We start from the raw sequence: 22,284 nt of genomic DNA on the forward strand, positions 1-22,284 counted from the left end.
GGCAGGTGCAGTCACAGAGGTGAATATTCGGTGAAGATGAAGCTTCCCTCAAAGGTACTAACTAAGACACTCTGTTGGGTATAGGAGCACTAATGACCAACACAATCACCTATCTTGACATGAATACCAAAGATAACAAGGAGAGGTGGGAATAGGTGTAATGCTCTCTTTCATCCTCTCTCTCCTTCCTTCTCTCTCTATGGGAATCTACCAAGCACGCTTTACTTCATCACAAAACTAACGTGGCATAGAACTTTTAAAACCCGCCTCAGCTTTTGTATCCACACCCCCACACCCCACCCCCATGCTCCCTATCTCTCTCTTCTCCCTCTCTCTTCTGGTTGGTAATTCTCCCATCTGGAGGATGTTTGAGAGAAACAAAGAAACAATAAAAGGAAGTTGGGAGAGGGGGTGTCAGGCTGTCAGTAATCTGACAGCTATGGTAACTACCCTCTAATCCAGACGGCTCCAGCCACGCTCCGGCCTGACACCCGCGCCTCTGACTGACAGCTGAAGACCGGGCACATTCCACAGGCAGAAGTGACATCCAGTCTATTAAGGCAGACAAGCACAAAGCAGAGATTTGCCCTGACTGCCTAGTACTGAAGCCTACTATGGGGGTGATTGGAGAGGTCCTGGAGAAGGTGTCAGACTCAAGCTCAGATGATAACCATATTGTAATGATGCTGCTGGACAATGAAGTGCCATGATTGCCCATGCTGACAGCAGAAGTTTATGTCTGGATATCCCCCGTCTGCATTCGCAGGCAGCTCACAACACACACAGTCTCCAGGTCCCAACTGCCAGTCAAAAGCCTGGCCGCAAACGGGTGCACTTCTTATTCCAGCACAAGAGTGCACCAAACAGTGATCTCTAATGGACTGACCCAAGGCATGCTGTGCTGACAGGGAGAGCAGTATAATTGTTGTTTATCTTCTTCCTCTTTAGATATCTCTCTGAGCATAAAGAGGCTTCTCAGTGTCCATTTGTTGCTACAGAATAGCCCCGAATCCTCTACTTAGTTTCTTTATCAGCAAAACATTCCTGGGGAAAGCCATACATGATTGCTTTTGGAGGCTTTCACGATGGCAGAAAAGTATGTAATTGGTTTCACTTAAGGTTAATTATTTGCACTGGCAGGTCACATTGTTGTAAGCCATTCATTAGAATACACATCCAACACACCGAGCAAATGAGATGAGCAGGCTGTGCTTTATTGTAGGTTTGCTTTTAAAAGATTCCCAAAACCAAGCCAAACCTTAATGATGCTCTCAGCAGCCTATATAATGGAACAAGTTTACATAAATTAGACCACAGAGCTGCAGTGGCATCAGACAGGCTGGACTGTTTGTATTCAAATACTTTGGTTAATTATAAGTGGTTTTTAAAAAAAGTGAACTGAAAACATATACTCTGCTTCACATTCTAGTCCAAGTCTGTACTGCATACATAAAACATTTTCCCCTTGCTTTCCTTTATCAGATGGCTATGGTTTCAACTTTATTTTTGTATGAAGCCTGATGGTTTAAGACATAGATGATTTGATTTCCTCTCCTTCTGGTGTAGTTTGCAATGCCAATGCATGGTAGGAGATTTAAACAGGGAAAAGATGAGCTACAATAGGGATTTTCCTGTGAGTGCTTCCAGCATGAAGTAAATCCCTCAAACAGCCATACCCTAACATTTCTACAATAGAAAGTGAAAGACACACGCTCTGTAGCCTCTCACCCTTAGCACAACATTCAAATAAGTCTGAGAGATTTGGGTCCCAGGCGAGTTCACCAAAGGTGGCATTTCCCGTCTCCTTTCCAGCCAAAGCCTGCTCGTCTTCCATCTTACTTAGCTCGTCTTGATGGAGACTCAGGGTGCATGCCTTTCTAAGTGACAGGGAGTTAAGTATACATTCACACCATCTTGGGCTGCTAGTTAAGCTGACAGAGAGGTTCTGCAACCAGTCGGTCACCGTGAAGCACATTCACACTCCAATCAGACCAATGATAGAGAACAGGGTTGTTTTAGAATTTCATTTAGAATTTTGTGTTAAAGTGTCTTATTTGCTTATCACACTTTACGGTGCTTTCATGTTTTCTCGCACAAAAGCAATCACTGCATATTTTTGCTATTCTTGCTGTAACTCTAATGAATTTGATTTTTTCCCCATTAACTTTAACTACTTAAATGTAAATAGATAAAGTCAACGTTAAAAAAACAGAAACTTGTTTTTGTTGGTCATTGTCTTTGCTCTTTACACATGCAGGCCAACATAGCCATAATGAGACAGATAATTGAGGATATTTTTTATTCAATGGCTAGTTAATTGGTTGCCACCAGTGTCCCGGGAAAGGTTAAATTTATGGTAGCATGTCGCTAATTACAATCCCAGCTGGCTTTGTTCATCTGGAAATATTTATGGCAAAAAGTCAATGTTTTGGGCGACAAATGACAGGCTGGACGTGAACACAATGCACAACCGCGAGCCGCGTGTTACATTCTCTCGCAGCATCTTACGGTCTGAGCTGCGCATAATCTTTCCTTTTTGAGTGTAGAATCAATGTGCGCATAATCAAATTCCTATTGACAGCGCTCATATCCTTCTCCCTGTGGCAGAAAAGAAGATCTTGAGGTGGAGAAGGATGAATGCATTAACATCCTTTCAGTCAGTCTAGCAGATAACAAAGCTCCTTGCCTCTGTGTTAACACTGCAGATTAGGTCAAGTTTTTACCCCTCTGAGTTTCTCTCCTGTAAATGACGAGTTTTGATGTGAAACAAGCAGCATGTCAAGGCGAGTTGAAAGATGTAGGCATTTTCTGCCATGTCACAATGACAGGCTGCTGAATATTTGGGCCATTAGGGGCTTATTAGTGAATAAATGACCAGATGGTTCAGTGATGCACAGAGATGGACAGAACTGGATGCTACTAATCAGCAGTGCCTGTAGCTCGGTGTCAAATCACACGACATGGTAACCCATGGCAACGGAATAAAAGTTAACATTAGCAAGTCAATTTGAGATCTGGGCGCTGTAAACAGGGCTTCGCATAGCCCTGCTTTGCTTGCTTGAAAAATAGAGAATAAGTATGTTCCCAGACAGCAAATTCCATTTGAAACAACTGAAATCTGTGTTTTTCTTTTTATCCTTTTCCTTCATGCAGGTCTCCATTTCAATATTTTTTCCTTTCCAGTGAGACTTTTCATAATCTTGCAGTAGATAATATATTGCAAATGCTCATCTTTACCTGGCTTTACAGTTATCAGTGACCAGTGAAACACTAGTAACATTTTCTGTATAGAAAGCCTTTTCGGTGATGCTTTTTTCAAAATAAAAGGGCCATTTTTAAAACTTCACCATTCGCATTTAATGCACAAAGACAGTAGGATGTCTCGCAACATCTCACACTTGTTTAATTTGGCTGCACCTCACTTTTGCGTTTGTCAATACATCCATTCAGTTTCTACTTTTGAGGTGCTTTGATTAGTTTGATTCCAAGATGCCCCACCATCTTCTTTACAGGAGGTAACCGACAAATTTCAAAAGCGGCCGTGTTTGTGCTTCAGTATAATTGGTGATGGGTTGTTTTGTGACAGATGTGGAAACTAAAAAAATAAATAAAAAATGCATCGTGTGCTGCATTACGCAAAACACAATACAAGATGCTCCATGTTGGAGCTGCATATGAATGTGTGTGGGTAAACATGCGGGGTCTCTTTAATTGTATGGTTTTCTTCCAGACCCACAGCTGACACAAACAGGCAGCCTGTTTAATGGATGAGGAGAGCCGTTTGAAGACGGTCTGTCACTTCTGATTGCTTTGCCTCTGTTCTACAGTATAATTGATCACTTGTCTACTAATACCCCTCCGTTTAACTTGAGTTCTTGCAGTCATTATTTTTAATAGATAAATTAGGAATATACAGTAGGTAGGAGGAGCTAAAAAAAAGACTCAGTAATTGCCTATTTGACCCATTAACTCGGCTGCTATACAGGTTTGTGTACATATTGCACTTAAAGGTTTAGCAAAAAAAAAAATCTCTGTTTTTCACACATACACAACAAGGCTGAAGCTCTCAAAATTAGATCAAAATTTGCTTCTTTTGCCGCGGAGTATAATTAAACTACGGTCAGGCTTTTTGCAGATTAAGCACTTTGATGTATTGTAATTGTGATATTTCCCGATAAACATATTAATTTGAATAATTTATGCACACGCAGTACACACCACTCCATTATACCTATGAACAACAGCGTAGGCAATAAAACATAGATATCGTGAGCTTTATGTAGGCTTGAAACAGTGGGATTCCATGTTATTATCCTACCCCCCCTCCATTACATTGAATGGGTGTGCATTGTTATTATTTGTCATCATATGCTAATTACACATCATTAATGTTAGACCTTAATGGCCCCAAGAGTGGGTAATAGTCTGTTAGGCTGAGCTGGCTGCTTGCAGGGAATCTGAGTCTAGGGGGAGAGAACACATGCTAATGAAGCTGAGACCTTTTATCTTTGCAGATTAAAAGGGAAAAGATCACAACCCTCAAAATAAGCGTTTTGACATCTGTAATTGGAAGAGACAACAAGCTTTTGTTCTATTATAGGGAGCAGGAGGCGTCAGACTGGATGTATAAATCTCTCCAGCGAGCTTTACTCCCTCAGTGCCTTCAGTCAGTTAGCCAAATGAAATCTCACTGCTGCTTTCATGCTTTTAGCTGCAGTTAGACAGAAGATGGAGTGCTGCTGCTTCCAAAGCAGTGCGGAGTCTGTGATCTAGGTGCGTACATGTGTGAGCATGGTAGCTTAGCCTTTTCAAATTAATGGATGCCCTTGTATGCTGAATGGGAACACAGAACTGTGACCGTGTCAATTATTGGAGGTATACTGGAACTGCGTTCACACTCTGTGCTGTTATGCAGAGAACCAAAGTTGGCAATGATCATAACAAATATGTCTGATTATTTGTTGCAATGATTTTGGCAAAATAATGCCAAAGCACTCTGGTCAGATAGCAAAACCTATTTTGCAGTGAGCTGTAGAAGAGTGACTGAGTTGCGCATCTGGCCCCCTCCAACGGGCTTAGCTCAGAGCTGGGGCAAACAGCAAAGCGACAGCTGGTCCAGCATGGCTCCATGTTTGACCCCCAGCACCATGTGTAGTCCCGGGCAGCCAGCAGCACTCCATACCCTGAAGACATGTATGCCATCCTGAACACCTGGTGGGAGGGAGTCCACCTCAGAGCCTAGGGTCTAGTTGTGCTTATATCGGGTTAGGAATGGTGTTGAAGTGTGTGAGGCTGGATTTCAGGGTCCACGACCCCCTCTTACCTTGACACCTCAACGACCCAAAAGGCCCAGAAAGCAGGGGGCCTGCTGACTGCCCATTTGCTCTGTCTCTGAGGTCCAAGCCCAGAGGTCCTGTCATCATGGAATGGCTCGGCTGGAGGCCATAAGTGTAATGACCTACATCTATCCTTATAGAACAATATGTATGGCATCATCAGTCTGTTAGCTTGACTTGACCTTTGCCAATTGTACTTGCATTTCATATCACAGTTCTAGACTGAACATGCAAATATCTAAAAGATTTAAACTGGAAAAAGTCTGATTTACTCAGAGGAACTTTGCAAGCTGCTGTGTGCTGGAAATATGATGTTGAGAAATGTTCTTACTTAATTTATGAAATCCTGACTTTGATAGCCCCCGTGACTTTCCTCCTTGTGTCTGTTTATGATAAATGTTTTATGCATGAAAGCAGAAAATGTTGATCAGGGAAATTGTATAGAATTTGTCTCCATTATGCATGCTTATCATAATCAAGGCAAGATTATGCAGTAACAAAAAAGCAATGGTAATACAATAAATCTCCTTGATAAGACAAAACAATGAGGAGAAAATGATGGTGTGTGTGATAGGCACACCGTCTCCATTCTTTCTGTTTTCACCCTTAAATACACATACAGCTTTTATAATTATTCTTTAGCGTAATGCAAAAAGAAGAGAAGTATTAGGGAAATGATGGTGCTAAGATGTCAGTTTGTTTAATTATTGCTAGTTATCACAATTGCCTTCTCTTTGACTTATGCATGTATGTAATAAGAATGTTTCAGAGTGCCTCAGAGAAATGTGAAAGGTCAGATGTCAGTTTTAATATGACTAGAGCACCTCTAATGAAACACTGTTGCAATATGTGTTGAATACGAATGCATTAATTTCTTAAATGTCTTTCATATTTGCAGGCGCCTCAGCCTTTTTAACTGGGATAATTTGACAGCAGCCCCCTGCCTTCCTCTGACAGCTTTGAGAAGCTGGGGCTCAGCACCTGCGTCCACCCAAGCATTAAACCTCAGATCCTGAACTCTCCTCACAAATGAACTGTCAGATCATTACTGCGCGTGATGCAATATAATCTGTCTCAGAATTAGCATTTGGCCAAGTCCACACTGAGTTTTTTTTCCTCCCATCTCTCTCTTCGTAAATCTATCCCCCTCAGAAGGTACTGGTTTGAATATGCATCTCTTCACATTTCCATGAGGGACCCACGGGAAGTACAGGCAGAGAGCAGTTTTCAGCATTAGCATGTCAGGAGGGAAGGGTCCTTTTTGTTCAGGGTCCCACTGCAGATGCTCTGCCTCACTTGTTCATTACAATTGCATTTCATCAGCTTGATGATGTCCACATGTCAATTGAGTGTGAGGATTTTGCACACAAAGGAGCCTCTGGGAGAAGGACTTCGCTGGCTAATCAGCTGATTATCATACCTCAAATGGGGCTGTACTGTTCTGTTACAAACGGCAGCCAGAGAGAACGAGGTGCAGGAGACAGACATACGATGGGTGAGTCCAGCTAGGAGGGCAGCAAGCAAAGCTGATTAAACATGCTCTCTTATGAACACAGATAGAGGAATGCAAAGTAAGCAAACAAAGCGCAACTCAAGCAGAAGAGAGCATTAGAATATTTATAGTTATATTTTTTCATTCTTATGACCTTAAAACCCTAAAGTGTAAATCTGAGTATGACTATGTTATCCTGACATTCATTTTGATGCCTCAGACATTGAAACTTTTGGTTTTAAAACTGCCTTTTTGACCTACAGCAGGAAGGAAGTGCATAAATCAAAGCAGGATGAATATATACAAATGTAAGTCTGGCATCACCGGCACCTGGAGAGGGCATCACATGGGGATCACATAGTTCTTCTGGGGGACCTCTGTGCTTATGTGACTAATGAAGGAGAAATCTAGAGAGTTGCGACTGGGAAGTCGTGACTGTAACAATATATTCCTATGGTGAGGCTGAGGCTATTTCTAAACCTGAAACCAAGCTTGAATCTCAGGGCCAGCTCTTGTTTCACTGATAATATTTAAAGAAGCATGTGAGTAAGTGCTTTTCTTTCTAGTCTAATTTTCTTACCAATACTTACACCGATCAGGCATAACACTATAACCAGCTACCTAATATTGCGTTGGTCCTTACCCATCGAGACATGGACTCCACCAGATCCCTGAATGTGTGCTTTTGTATCTGGCACCAAGATGTTAGCAAAAGAATTTCCTTTTGCTAACATCTAATTTTTCTTATCAATGGCTTTTGTTGGTCTTTTAAGTTGCGAGGTTGGGCCTCCATAGATAGAGTTATTTGTTGCGCACGTCTTACAGATATAAATTGGATAAAGGCCTGGGAAATTGGGAAACCAAGTCACACCTCAAACATTGTTGTGCTCCTCAAGCAATTTCTGAACCATTTTGCTTTGTACCAGGGCACATTATCCTGCTGAAAGAGGCCACAGCCATCAGGAAAAAAAATGTTTCCCTAATGCCTTAAACCATACATGGTCTGTAAGAATGCTTGGGTAGGTGATACATATCAAAGTAACATCAATGTGGATGGCAGGATCCAAGGTTTCCCAGAAAAACAGTGCTCAAAGTATCACACTGCCTCCCCCAGGTTGCCAATTTTCCATAGTTCATCCTGGTACCAGGTGTTCCTCAGGTAAGCGACACACCCAGCCATCCATGTGATGTAAAAGAAAATGTGATTCATCAGACAGGCCACCTTCTTCTATTGCTCTGTGGTCCAGTTCTGATGCTCAGATGCCCATTGTTGGCACTTTTGGCAGTTGACAGGGTCAGCATGGACACCCTTACCAGTCTGCACCCATACAGCTCCATACACAACAAACTGCGAGCCAGCATGAACTTTTTAGACAATTTGAGCTACAGTAGCTCGTTTCTTGGATCGAACCACATTGTCCAGTCTCCACTCTAGCCATCACAATCTGGGTTTTATCAGACTCGCTTAAATCCTTACACTTGCCCATTTTTCCTACTCCCAACAGCTTTGAGGACAAAATGGTCACTTGATCCATGATATAGCCCAACCACTAACAGGTGCCATGATTAAAAACAATATATCAGTGTTACTCACTTTACCAGTCAGTGGTCATAATATTATGCCTGATTATAATAGTGTTATAAAGTGTATTATAACTTTACAATAGTATTATAAAGTCATAATATTATGCCTGATTGGTGTACAACAAAATGTCCTTAATAAACTACAGTCAAACTGCATTTGAATGTACTTAGTGTTGTGTATTTGGAGTACTAGTGTTTGTACTCTACTTGTAATCTGAATTCTATTAAGCAATCAATGAGCAAGCATTGGTTGCTTGTAAGTAAATAGTCTATGTGGAGAACAAGAGTGATTCTGGCTAATGATGTTAGCTTTTTAAAAATTGACTATTAGATTGAACAGGAAGTCTTGGAAAAGACTGCAAAAAATTTATGATTGCATGGTATTTTCATACTTGTATTTAGTAATTTTGGTGTCATTTTATTTTATTGTTTTTTTATTCATATATTATCTATTATATATTCTCTGTATTTCTTTATTCATAAATTGATGTCCTATGAAATTTGTTCACTGTTGATCACGGTGTTCAGTACATTAGGGCATGTATAGCATAATCACAATCTGGTGGAGGAACAGCTTTCTAGATTTAAATTTGGGGCAAATGTTGTAAGGATTTTGGCTAATGTTTCTATGCATGTACCTTTATGTTACAGTAATTAAAGTTATGTTTTGCTGCCATTCATTTAGATAGGGGTGTCAAAATAACTGCCTAGAAGTGGTACAAAGATTGCTGCTAAGTTTTGAGACATACTTGTGGAAGGATTTTGGTAAACTTAATTTTCAACAACTATCTATGTATTTATTTAGTTATTTACTGCATATTTGAGTATATATCCCTCTGCTTGCCTTGCTTTGTCTTCTGGGATTCATAGAGTATATGGTTTCCATTTCAATGACTTTAACAATTTTTTGGAGATTTTGTTTTGCTTACTTCATACTGAAATCACCCACACCAGTTTTGAAGCTATAATAGTCTCTTAGAATATAGTGAATTTCCTCCATTGAGCTGGGACTCAGTTGCAGTGAAGGTTTTCAAGTACCACATGGTCCTGTGAAGTAAAAGTAAAATGAACTTTGACAGCAGTGAAGTATTGGCAGTGATTTACACATTGCAGCTGACAGCTGAGTTTAAAAAAGAGAGCTTAGATTAGAAGCATATCTCTTCATTTGCCACTCAGTCTATATTCTACCCAATCATAAGCTCTTGGTAGTTGGGAACGGCAAGAGTTTTAATATCTGGGTCAGACCTAGACCACTAGTGAGTTCAAAACACCTCGGGATTCCTCCAGAGGATTAACTTTTTAAACAAACATCTCAACAATTCGCCATCCATCCATTCTCTTCCGCTTATTCAATTTTGAATAGTAGGGGGGCTGGAGAGTACAACAATTCTTTAGTCAACTTTAGTCACCCTCTTTACTAAATGAGAGGTAGTGATTTGGACATCATCTCTTTGTCTCCAGTGACCTCTCGGTCTGCTGACACGATCAGCTCACATTCACCTTTTTTCTCTAAGTTACCTTTACATTCTATCATGTGGTAACTAGTGGTAATACATAAAAATATATTTATATTGAGTATTATTGGTATAGATTGAAAAATGCATTTTTTTTTCATTCAAGATTGAATTAAGTCAAGCAGCACCAGTGTCATTGTGCTAAGAATATCTGACTTCATCTGTTTCTGTTGAATAGTTATGCTGTTCTTTGAGTTTTATGGTGTGCCTTACAATCCATGGACATTCTACTAATTCCATGAGCTTGGTGGGAATGTGTTTTTGTTATCAGCTTCTTTTGTTTGAATAGAGATCATCAGCCACACATAGTAGAAGTGAAGTCACAAGTGACCTGAAAGCCCAATTATAAAGTCTGCAATCTGCATTGTTCTTGGAGCGAAAAACAATCAATGTGCTGAAGGCATATCCCCATCAGAAGACCTAATGATGTCTTTCTGGACCACAGCCTTGCACACTGCATAGTAATCTTCTGCTAATTAGGTTTATAATGCCTAGGCAGGCCTCCGCATCAGCACAATTCCAGGGAGGACAGTGAAGTTATTTATTTATCTAACTGTGGCTCATTGTTATAATTAAAGCAAAATTATTTAGATAGGAAAAGGGCTTATTGGAATTAGCGATGCACTTTGCAAATGCATAGACTTCAACTGTGTTTTCAATCATAAAGTCACATTAATTCAGATTGATTGTCTATTAGTCATGCAAATCCACAGAAAGATATCCTCTTACAAAACCTTGCTCTTAAAGTGACACTCTTAAATAGAGTATCATTGAAGTTAAGAAGCTGGAGCTACTGGAGAGATCTATCAGTTAATCTCGAAATATAACACTCAAGCACTTGAGATCAGTTTCTCCATGAGGCTCGATACAAACAGATCAATAAGTCAGATTCATTATTTTAGTCATGAAATCATAGTGATTAAGTGGCATACATTTTGGGTCACGATAGGTTCTCATCAAGAACAGCAGCACTTGTAAAAGTATGACTTCATGTTCCTTGTTAAATTCCATATCACTGACGTGTTAGGGCTTATTTTCTTTGTGTTTGATTGTCAAACTGCATCATTGGCTTATGGCTTATGTTACTAACAGGTCTCCAGAGAACCCTTTTATACTAACATTGTTTGAAATAAAATAAATGTAGCATGTCTTGATTGAGCGATTTATGCAATGCGTAAATGCAAACAAAGCTTGTCATCGCCTCTGTAGATATACTTTAAAACTTTGTAGATATACTTTAAAACAAGATCCAGAAATGCCTTCTCTGGATATGAGCTCATTTTAGATCGACTGAGGTGTGCAAATTGTCCTGTGGTCTGACGAATCAAAAATTGAAAATAGGAGAGGGACCTTCCGGCTTGCTATCAGCACACAGTTCAAAATCCAGCATGCGTGATAATGTAGGGGAGTGTTAGTGCACACGGTATGAGTAATTTATAAATCTGTGAAGGTAACTTTAATGCCAAATGATATTTACATGTTTTGGAGCAACTCTGGTGCCTTTCCAGATGATGCTAGTTCAGCTAAGCAAATCGAGACCACATTCTGCACTCTTAACATCAGCATGGCTCAATAATAAAAGAGTCTGGTTGCTCCACTGTCCTTCCAGCAGTTCAGATATGTCAACTATTTTTAAATACTTAGAATTAAAATGACGAACACAATAAGGCCTTGAAATGTTGAGCAGCTGAAATCCTTTCAGCCGATCGAGTTAGTTCTTGAATGCTTATGGATGCTTTTAAAATTATAGGTGATGAATGTAGACCTACTCTTATCAGTTTTTGATGTCACATCCAAAATAACCATATATTTTTCAATGTTTTATACTTTGTCTTCATAAAATTTTCAGTTAGATATGCCAATCATGTTTTATAAAGTGTCTTAATGTGTTTCAAAACAAGGTTGTAACTTCCATATGTCTTGTAGATTGTTAAAAACATTGATGAAAAACTTTTAAAAACTCTCCTTGGATCTTTTCTTTTAAAACCATCAAACCATTTTATCTTGAATTTAATCAGTGTAAAATACTGCTAATTATTTTTCTCAAGAAAGTCTAAACTTTCTTTTTATTGTTCAAAACTTACCTTCGGCCTTTGTCTTTTCTTTGAGAGGTTAGTAACTGTCCACCTTTTTTTTCTGGCAGACTGTTAACTGACAAGCTTCGAGCATTTGGCAAGATGTTATCCAGCAGCAGAGCTCATCTACAGCTCTGACAGCCCAAAGCACCTGCCAAAGGATCTCCTTACCTTTGCTATCTGCTGTGAGTGAGCAATGCTCAATGCTGAGGGAACTATTTCAGGCTCCCTCATGTTGGAATTTTTCAGCTTGTTCCTGTGTTTCCTTTCTCTTTGATTAGACCGAGGAAGCCAAGAAGATAGTTTCATGGATAATGAGACACTGGACAGAGGTTTTATTTGTTTCCCAAGCTAAGGTCTCCATTGGTGTGTTGGCAGATGTGCTGAGTCTAGAATGACAAAAAGCTGCAGTTTGGTTGCTTTGCTAATAATTAAATGGAGATAGATAAAATATATAACAAGAATTTCTTTTTATTATGGGGAGCAAACATAAGACAAAGACTTACCCCTGAACTGCTAGGTGCCAGTTTTATCCTCAAGAGATCCTCTTTTTTTTGACTGATGCAATCTGGACACAGCTGAGGAGGTAGATGAGAAGAATTTAATTTCCTCTTCTTTGTGCTTCAGTGCCTACAAACTTAAGGTCTTATGTCTAATGCAGTCGTGACCATGATAGATAAGCCTGCATAAGTCTACAAAGCCAGCTTCAATGCATCAGAGATTAGCACATCGTCTCTGTCTGTATCTTCGGCAGCAGTGGAGATGACCCTGGCCTTGGTGACAGGACAGCTGGACATAAAAGTCTCCAAGAACCCAGGCAGTTCTTCATAAGAGCATGCGCCATAATTAGAGCCATAATGGCATCTGAATGCAGTGCAGGTTAATGAAACTCTGTCTCTGCGAGGGAACAAGGGGCTTTTGGGTAAAGAAAACAGCAGGGTTCTGCCAGGAGCCCGATGATAGCAATTTGCAGAGTGAGTTATGTCCTATAACCTAGAAGCAGCCAGTACTTTGAGCATGTTTTGTTCTTAAATGGGGTATAGTTTTCCATTTCCCACCCATTAATATGCATAGAACAGCTAATGAGGCTGAACCAACTAAGATAATAAGATTCTGAGGCTGCAGCACCACTGACTGCATTAATGGTGTATGACTTTATGGTGAGGCATTTGTCTCAGATGCCTTTAGACATAAGCACAAAACGGAAACCTAAAGAAAGTGAGTGATGAATACAGTGAAGATTTGATCTGCATTTTGCAGTTATTGCCCTGCTGGCATGCTCCAGACAAAAAAGGAGTTTTATCAATTAAGATGATCTTTTAATGAGTATTAAAGGACTCATTTAATTAGTTCTCTTTTTTTTTACATTTTAATTTGTCCCTGCTCATTATGTGTGCAAACTGCAATCACACATTTAAGTTATGTTCCTATATGTATATCATTGAATTTGAAATTATAGGCCTTCTAAGTATTTTGTATCTTTAACCTTTAAAATCCTGTCTTTTCTTTTTTTAACCTGGTCGTAAAAGGTATGTAGGTTTTACCACCTTGAAGACATGTCTTTACTTTCATATGTCACTGATTGACCTCATCAGTGTCAATGCACTCCTATTGTAGAAATGGAGGGAAAAAAGTATTGATCTCCTCAGATCCAACACCTTGTAGTTGAACCGGCAATGAGAAAGCGACTGTGGAGGTTGTCTGGAGGTGTATTGACAGACTGTGGGATGCTATTAAACATAACTATAAATATAAAAGAAGTGCAACGTCCTCTAGGAGGGAAAACCTATGATTTTTGCCCTCTTCCTGTCAGCAGTTTTCTGCAGCCGTGTATTAGCGTTGTCTCCTCTCGGTAAATAATGTGTCCTCATTCAGTCACAGTGAAGAGAAAGAGCATTTGACTACAATGGGCTATTATTGGCTATAATAGGGATGAAGCAGACTCTCAGGAGAGACTGGGAGTCTTGTGAACTGGAAATGTCTGCTGTTCATCACAGCATTTTACAGCCAACGTTTTCTCTGCAAGAGCAGCATCACTGCCCCAGGATAGCTTACACTGATGCCTCACTTCATTTACACAGTGCAGTTTTGCTTCTGCTTGAACAGAAACTGCTGTTAGATGTTGGAAAAACTAGACAACTAGACCATTTGACCAACTCCCTGTATAGATCCATATATAATGCTGGAAAGAAATCCCTCCCCCTCCCCCCCAAATTTGAGCCATCCATCTTTGTGAATGAGGATCCCCATCACTCTCTTACACAGACTGGACCTTCCTCTTCTTCTCATACAACTTAACCCAAGAGCTGTCTTCTTCTCTTCTCAGCTCTGTTTTTCTTCTACGGTGTACCACCCAGTAAGGTAGCCTCACTCACTTTATCAACTCCTGTTTCCTTTCTTTCATGCTGTACGTTTAGCAGCCTTAATACAGCCGTGACCATCACTATTGCGCCCTCTTTAGCTATGTCTCATCCCTCCCTGCCTTTGAAGCCCCCAACCTCCCCCCTTTTCAGAACCCTCTCCTTGTTTTTTCTCCCTCCCCCCATACTGACCCACCTCTCTCCACCCCCTTAGCTGGACCCCTCTCTCTGGTGCGGGGCCTGGCTGTCAGGCCCTCTCCTGTGAGTGCGGCTGCTGTGATTTCCTCTGGGCCATCAGGTGGGCTGCTGCTAACTAGCCAAGCCTGAGACAGGGTGACCTCAAGCCTCAACATGATGGGTCTGAATCAACAATGTGTTCGCCTAAACAGGGAGGGAGAGACCAAACAACTTAGAGGGCTGCCTGCCAGCAAGTAAACCAACAACGCTGCATCTCAAACTTGTCTACCTATGGACATTTTTTTAGTGCAAGTAAGCATTTAATTCTTTTCCCTAAGAGCGCCTATTAGATCTAACTTATGTCGTTTTAATCTATACTAAACTGTTTTCACTTGAGTCTGTTTGCTGCAGTGGCTGTCGCAGTGGTGCCTCGCAGTAGGTGTATTGTAAATCAACTGGGTGCTGCGTGAACTGTCATAGTGATCATTAACACTCGTGATATCATCAGCGCATGGCAGATACTTAATTATCAGATCCCCTCTTCTGTTTCAGAGGCCCTGGTGTATTTTTCTTTTTCAGAACAATTTCTGATGTCTGCAAAATCCATATAAGCCTGTCTGATTAGAACAAGCTCAGTTTAATGAGTTTCTCCTGTGCCACTGTTTCAGATGGATCTCATTAAGGGTAATCATACTGTAGTATGAGTTCTAAGGAGGACTTTATACACAAGCCAAGGCTATCTAAATTGATTTCCCTTCTCAGTATTGAGTATTTAACAGGTGTGATTCTGTTGGTCATGAGAAAAATGTCATTCTACTAATCAGATATAAAGAGTGATCAAGTAAATGTTTCTGTCAAACTCCACTGTGGTGTGACTGCAGAGCATTTGCCAGCATTTAGGTAATAATCAAATTTAATGATGGTATTACTGAATAGCTGAGGCTTGCTGCAGTCGCTCTTTTCTCTCCTGGGTCCTCTTCTGCTCCTCAAAATGTTTCAAAGTTTTTCTTTTCCACAATTCCCTGGAGCTAGCCTCCCATCATATCTGAAATGCGCTTACAGCAGTGGCCGTCTTTTGCTTGAGAGCTCTTTGCCTTATGCTTCCATCAGAGGAGACTGAGTCTCACAGATGCACTGCTTAACAATGCCATCCCCTGCTCCCATCAGAGGGGGGAAGGTTGCGGAGCTGCGCCCCGCAGAATAAGGGGGGCAGGTCCCCTGTGATTGGCGAGAGCTGAACATCGATGCCAGCTTCCATCTGTCATGATAGCCTATCTCTGAACCTTCAATCTGTCAAAAGCTTGCTGCCTAGCTGAAGGCTCCAGGAGATTTGGCGTGCTAAACAGATTTGACAACAGGCATTATCACTGTGAGGGGCCCGGCGAAAAACGCCATCAACGTGTTAATTGTGGCTGGAAATGTAAACTGTCACTTCTCATCTCATTTAACACTACCTTTGCCAGTTTTTTTCTCACCTCCTTTTCCCTTATGTTAGCAAACATATGGAAATATTTAGGCAGATGCTTTAATCCTTGAACTATATCAGCTTTAGGATATTGACTTGTACTCCTCACCTACAGGCGGTGAGACCTAGAACCACACGCTCTGTTGTCCTTGGTGAAGAAGACCGTTCGCTCTGTGCTCAAAGAAATGCAGTCTGAATACAGCTGTGTTATTTAACTAAGTACAAGAATCTGTTGCAGTTTCTGAAAGATAGAAGCAAAGCTACATTTTAGCCAGTTGGGTTTTAGCTGAACCAAATCTTACCTCAGCCCATTTTCCCCTGTTAGCATCTAGAATGTACATATTTGAAGAGCTAGAGGTTAAGAAAGGAATGGGTTTATTTTTCGGATCATTGGGCACAAACAGTAGTAAAGATTTGGTGTATGTATTATGGTGCTTACATCATTATCTTGCAAAAAATTAAGTAAAATAGCATTTTAGAGTGAGTAATGTGACAATTAGTTGATTATCCAAGTGACAGAAAAATTATCTGCTACTATTATGATAATCAGTAAGTAACTTTCAAAGTAAAAAATGTCAGCAGCTTTTCGTTTGTGAGGATTTGCTTCTTTTCTCAGTCTAATGGGTCACTAAATTTAATATCTGGGACTGTTCAAACATGGCAGTTACATGAGTGTGCCTTGGGCTTCGGGATACTGCTACAGACCATTTATTATTGTTTTCAAGAACACATCAAATTAATAATTAGTCTAGAAAATAATTGCTGACTGATTGACCATGTAATACTCTTTCTTAGATTTCGATCTGTACTTCTTTAAAAATAAGGTTTATTGTCTTTAATAAAAACCTTAAATCTAATTTCTCATCAACATTTTTTTGCTGTCTTTCTTACTATTTCCCTCTTTCTGGTACATCTCAGAATGTCAAGCCTGTTCCTATTATCTCTAATTGATTATCCTCTATCAAAGCACCTAATTATTTGTCAGTTGTAGCGATCAGCCCTATTATTTGTGGGCTTTCCCCTGACAGGCCTTTAATGGTGATGGTTGGTTTAACCCCCAGGCCTTGCTAATAGGATTTAGCAGCAGGTGACTGGTAACACAGACACACACACCCCTCTAACCCCTTCACCCCTAGGAATATCAGACCCTCCCACTGCCTGTTCACTGAAAAGGCGTACAAACACTGCACTAATACAGCCTTGTCATTCCCTCTGAGCTGAATGTATCTGTATGTAGCAAGGCAGGACTGTAGTGTCACGCCTGGTTCTCCCCCTTTGTTTTGATGCTGCATAGTCACACCGTAAAAAAAAAAACCTAAACAAACAGTAATATTCCGGCAGCTGGGGCAACAAAATAATACCAGAAAATAACAGAAAACAACTTTCCCATGAAAATACGGTTATTTTCAGTAATGACAATGCAGTTTGTTGCCCTAATCTTACATGGGATTTTGCCTTTTTCAAGTGCTTTTAAACATTAAATTAGGAACAATTTAATGTGATTAAACAATGAAATTACCTATTAAAAAGGTCAATGAATGCAGCAATATGAATAATAATACTTAAATGTACAGAAATACACAGTTAACTTAAATAATAATGGATTGCATTCATATAGCGCTTTATGAGACCCTCAAAGCGCTTTACAATTCCATGTTATAATTCCCCTTTGGCCGTCACCAGTAGGTGGTAGGTGAAGTGTCTTGCCCAAGGACACAACGACCGAGAGTGTCCAAGCCGGGGCTCAAACCGGCAACCTTCTGATTACAAGGCGAACTGCCAACTCTTGAGCCACGATTGCCCTGAATAACAATAATAGTTCAAGTTCAATCTTTCAAATAACGGACAAATATTTGTGAAATTATGATGCATTTGTGAATGTATTTTAACAATCTAAATAAGCATATGTACAGACAGATACATTTAAAAAACATGAAAATTATGTTGTATTACATTTACAGTGATTTTACGTTAATTTACATTTGAAATGTAAAATCACTGTCTATATATGTGAATTTAATGATATTCTAGAAGAAGAGTACAAAACTGTGAAATAGACAGTAAAATACTTTTATATCACGATTTTTTTTTACAGTGCAGGATTCATGCAGCAACGCATACGTATGCAAAATGCCAATGCAAATAAAGCCGAAGCAGACACGGCGCCATCTTGGAGGTGACAGACGACGGCTAGACGGAGAGGCCACGGCCTCTATGTGCTGGTCGTTTCCTGACAGTGATGTCCTTACAAGCTGCGCTGTTTGCAGTGTCATACAGTAAAGATTTGAATGTTTATTAAATATAATTTCTGGACACTTGAAGCAAGAGAGCATAGATTTAGTGTTGCAAAAATATTGCTGTGATGATGTAAGGAATGATTTAGTATTATTGACAGTTTATTAGGATGATTTACCTGTAAACTGCTCCTTTATCCCGGTGAGGCCTTTCTGTGACTATAATGTCTGCCAGTCAAGCACAGAGCTGCTAACTCAGACAGTCGTTCCTTCAGCTTTTGTCACTTTATTTGGTGTCCATCCATCCACTCATGGCAAACAGCAGCAAAGGCCATTCATTTATACTGATTGGAAGGAAGAGCGTAGGAAGCCTGGGAAGTGATGGCGTTGCCCAAGGAGTGGGGGTACTGTGAGGAGAACAGGACAATGAGGAGCAGGGAGGGGATGGGTTTGTTATCCTGGTAATTAAGGACAGAGTGGCTTCCATGCCTGGTGTGCGGACAGGATGTGGCAAATTACTAGAATCTTTGTGAGGAAAAGCTGCTCCCTCTCTACTCTGTCCATTCTCAGGGGACCTCATCATCTTCTCTAACAGTCAGGATGGGATTTTGTACCCTCTATTCCCTCACCTTCTCCTTCTCTCTTTCTGTCTCTCCGTTCATTTCCTTTCACTTCTCCCTGTCAGCTTCCTCCTGAAGTGCAAGTCAAAGTCTGAAGTAACATTGCGGGTTTAGAATTGTAGATTAGTATGCCGACTTCTTGGTAATGAAAACTTCTGGCAATTATTCATGTTTATCTTTTTCGGTATTTACATGCTGAGGAAGAGCTAGGCAATTTTTCTAACATCTTGAGACAGATTTTGATAATTAACTGTGTGTGTTTCACAATGCAGTTCCCCTGACATGCAGAGAAGGATAGAGAAATAGACAAACCATAAACAGTACTGTATGTTCTGTTCCCTCTGTGAAACTCTGCGTGCGTGTCTCTCACTGACACTGCTGTTACTTTGATATCATATATTAGGGAAAAGAGGATATTATTTCTTCGTTTCTCTTGGCATTTTGCATTGGGATCCTCGGGCTGTGGTGCTCAGGTGGGGTTAGAGAAAACACTGGCCCTCACAACGACAGGATAAGCTAGCAGCAGCATGGCAAGACAGCAAGAGAACACTCTGGGGTTTAAAAGTACCCAAAGCATCCTGGGTAATTAGCCATTACAGTGCTGTCACAGAGGGTTCTGCAGTCAATACAGAGATAATTTGGGCAATGGTGAATGACAGTGCTGTCCAGGCTTTTGGGATGATCAAGGACAGATCCAGCTGCACCAGGCATCTGTCAGGCCCATGAATCACTCCTCCAGCCAGCAGCTGGGTGAGTGGAGCAGAGAGAATCGCTGGAGAAGCATGTGCAGACACACAAATAAACATGTTCCCCCTCTCTCCCCTCGCCACACCGGGAAATGGCTATTAAAGGTCTGCCGTTACAGAGCACCGAGTGGAAAAGGCTTGTTACCTTCAGTGGCAAATGAATGACATTGGGAATAAGGTGAGGAATAAAAGTCAGACCAAGGGGACATTTTTCACAGTTATTTCAGCTGTGTAGCTAAATCCAGGGAATGCAGTTAGGATGCATTTTTTCATGTTATAGTGATATAAGTAATATGTTTTACACAAAATAACAACAAGGCTTTATGTTATTACAAAGGAAATCTGGAAACTATACCTTGTTCTCTCCATTGCTCATTGGTAGTTGAAGACTGTTTGCTGTATTCAGGTTGCAGATTCGAGATATTATGTAAAGTGTCGACCAAATCCATAGTAAAGCACTTAAATTCTTCCCCGTTTTTCCTGTAATCCCCACCAAAAACAGGGAAGAATATAAAAGGGACTGAGCAGCATGACAGATCAGGGCTTGTGTAGCAAAGTATACACATCACTATATAAAGCCCAAACCTGCCAGGATTGAACAAAGTATTTCAGGTAGCATGAGTTTCTAGTTGCTATTTTTCATTTTTACTTCAAACGGTTTCTTTTAGCACACCTGCTGTCATTAGGTTGTGCAAATTACAGGTACATTTTAATATATTTTAATCCTCTGCAAAAGATTTTGCAGGAGATTCAGTATGATGATACTTGATGGACCATACTGGTGTGAGTTTTACATACAGTATCAGTTCTCATGCAGTAGCTTATAAGAGTTTATTCTTAGGCGGTGACACAACCTTTGTTGGCTTGATCAGATCACAATAACCAAACTTTCATATTTATTTATTAAAACTCTTTGCTTCAATTTAAGATTTTATACACCAGTGTTAGATGTATATTGGTGTGTTGTACATAATAGTAGAACATAATTATATTTTGATTATGAAGCTGAGCCTCAACCATTTCAGCACAACAAATATGCATGTATGCAAACGTTTAGGAAGATCGTACTGATGGCATTTATAGGTCTCTGAAAATATCATTCCAAAATATGTAATATAATATTAGATGTCAGTCTGAGATAAATGATCATATACAAGCTCTACTAAATGAAAAGTTTGGTAACATAAACATTTTTGTGAATTGAGGTCATTTCAGAAACCGAACAGCAGAGTGATGCTTTTGCTGCAGTCTTTAATATGCCTGGAAATTCTTCTCTCTGTTGCTAATGATTATGCAGATGCTCACAATCTGTAACACAACACTAGTTTATTAACAGTTATTTTAAATGTCAGAGTAGTATGTTAGTATACTAACTTTTTAGAAACCTTTTCAAGGGTTTGGATTTCATCATTTCAGTTGTTGTCTTATTCCACAGACAAGTTACGACCCAAAGTTGAACCCAAAGTAAGGTGCTATAATAGACGCTATTTTCTTTAATGTGAAAACAGCTATTTTTAGGATTAGCTCATATGCTGTATATAGATGCACAAGGTTGGCTTGTGTGTGAGATATAGGTCCTATCTCTGTGCACCCTATTTAATCATAACTGTGGAGACTCTGCCCTGGGACTGGAGCTTTTTCTTATCATACTTTAATCAATATCTTTCTCGCTATGTTAACACAAAGCAGTCCTCTCAACACTGTGGAGCTGCAGTGTCCTTATTTTGTAGTTGATGAGTCTATGGAAATGCATGTGTATATTAAGCATGATTCTGCGACCTGTGCCAATGCTGAAGCACTTAATTTGTTTAATGACACTCAGAGTACAATGAGCTAGTTTTGAGAGTGCATTTAAAAGGCAGACATTTCTGTATTCGTCTTGTTAATACACAGATTGTCTCTGTTTTAATTTCAGATGATTTTCAGAGCACATCCTGTAAAACCACAAGAATAAAAGCAGCGTATTATGAAAAAGGGAAGCTGATTTCGAGTAAGTCACCTTTCTTCAGCGTTATCACTCCAATTCATCTCAGAATGGAATTAACTTCATGATAGGCAGTGAAAGTACCTATCCATCTTTGATACAATGAATTCAAAGATGCACAGCACTGACAGTCAATTAAAAATGAAAGATAATCCACCCCTCCCTCGCAGAGGAATATTCAGTTTGGCATATGCACTATAAATACCTGCCATCATTTTACATCAGTTTGCTATTTATCTGTCATTTTAATTTTTTTCCAAAGTGGATGAGCACACATCTGAATGTTTACCTGCTTTTCAGCAGGGCTAGTAGCTTCTTGGTGACTGCTGTATTACCACATTTTAGTATTCCCACGGGATCCATTACCATATATGTGTCTATAAAGGGAATTTGCAGAGAGCAAAGTGAACATGTTATGTCGGTCATTTGCTGTGCAAGGATATTTTCCTACAAACTGCATTTTAAATGCTATGTTTCTCCCCATTACTCTACACCGAGAAACATTTAAATGCCCTTTAATTAGTGTGTCCTTCCTGCTATCGATAGGCCACTGGTAATCACTCAGAGGACTAATGACTCCTAATTGAATTGCTTTAAAGAGGAACACAATTGGTCCTGTCATCAGTACCCAGACAGCAAGATTTGGGAGCAAACCCAAAACGGGGGTCATTTTGTTAAGCATCGCGCTAATCGAAGT

At 40.1% G+C, this 22,284-nt stretch overlaps 1 long non-coding RNA gene across 1 annotated transcript in view; it reads left to right on the forward strand.

The window, feature by feature from the left end:
• LOC143412880 (uncharacterized) overlaps positions 1-21,593 on the forward strand; it is a 55,040-nt gene extending 33,447 nt beyond the window's left edge. The window contains exon 3 of the long non-coding RNA XR_013093397.1: positions 21,519-21,593. This is a non-coding gene — a long non-coding RNA (uncharacterized LOC143412880). The remainder of the gene's footprint in view (positions 1-21,518) is intronic.
• Positions 21,594-22,284: the final 691 nt, after the last annotated feature.

The sequence above is a fragment of the Maylandia zebra genome, linkage group LG16 (assembly GCF_041146795.1).
Source record: "Maylandia zebra isolate NMK-2024a linkage group LG16, Mzebra_GT3a, whole genome shotgun sequence".
Taxonomy (NCBI): Eukaryota; Metazoa; Chordata; class Actinopteri; order Cichliformes; family Cichlidae; genus Maylandia; species Maylandia zebra.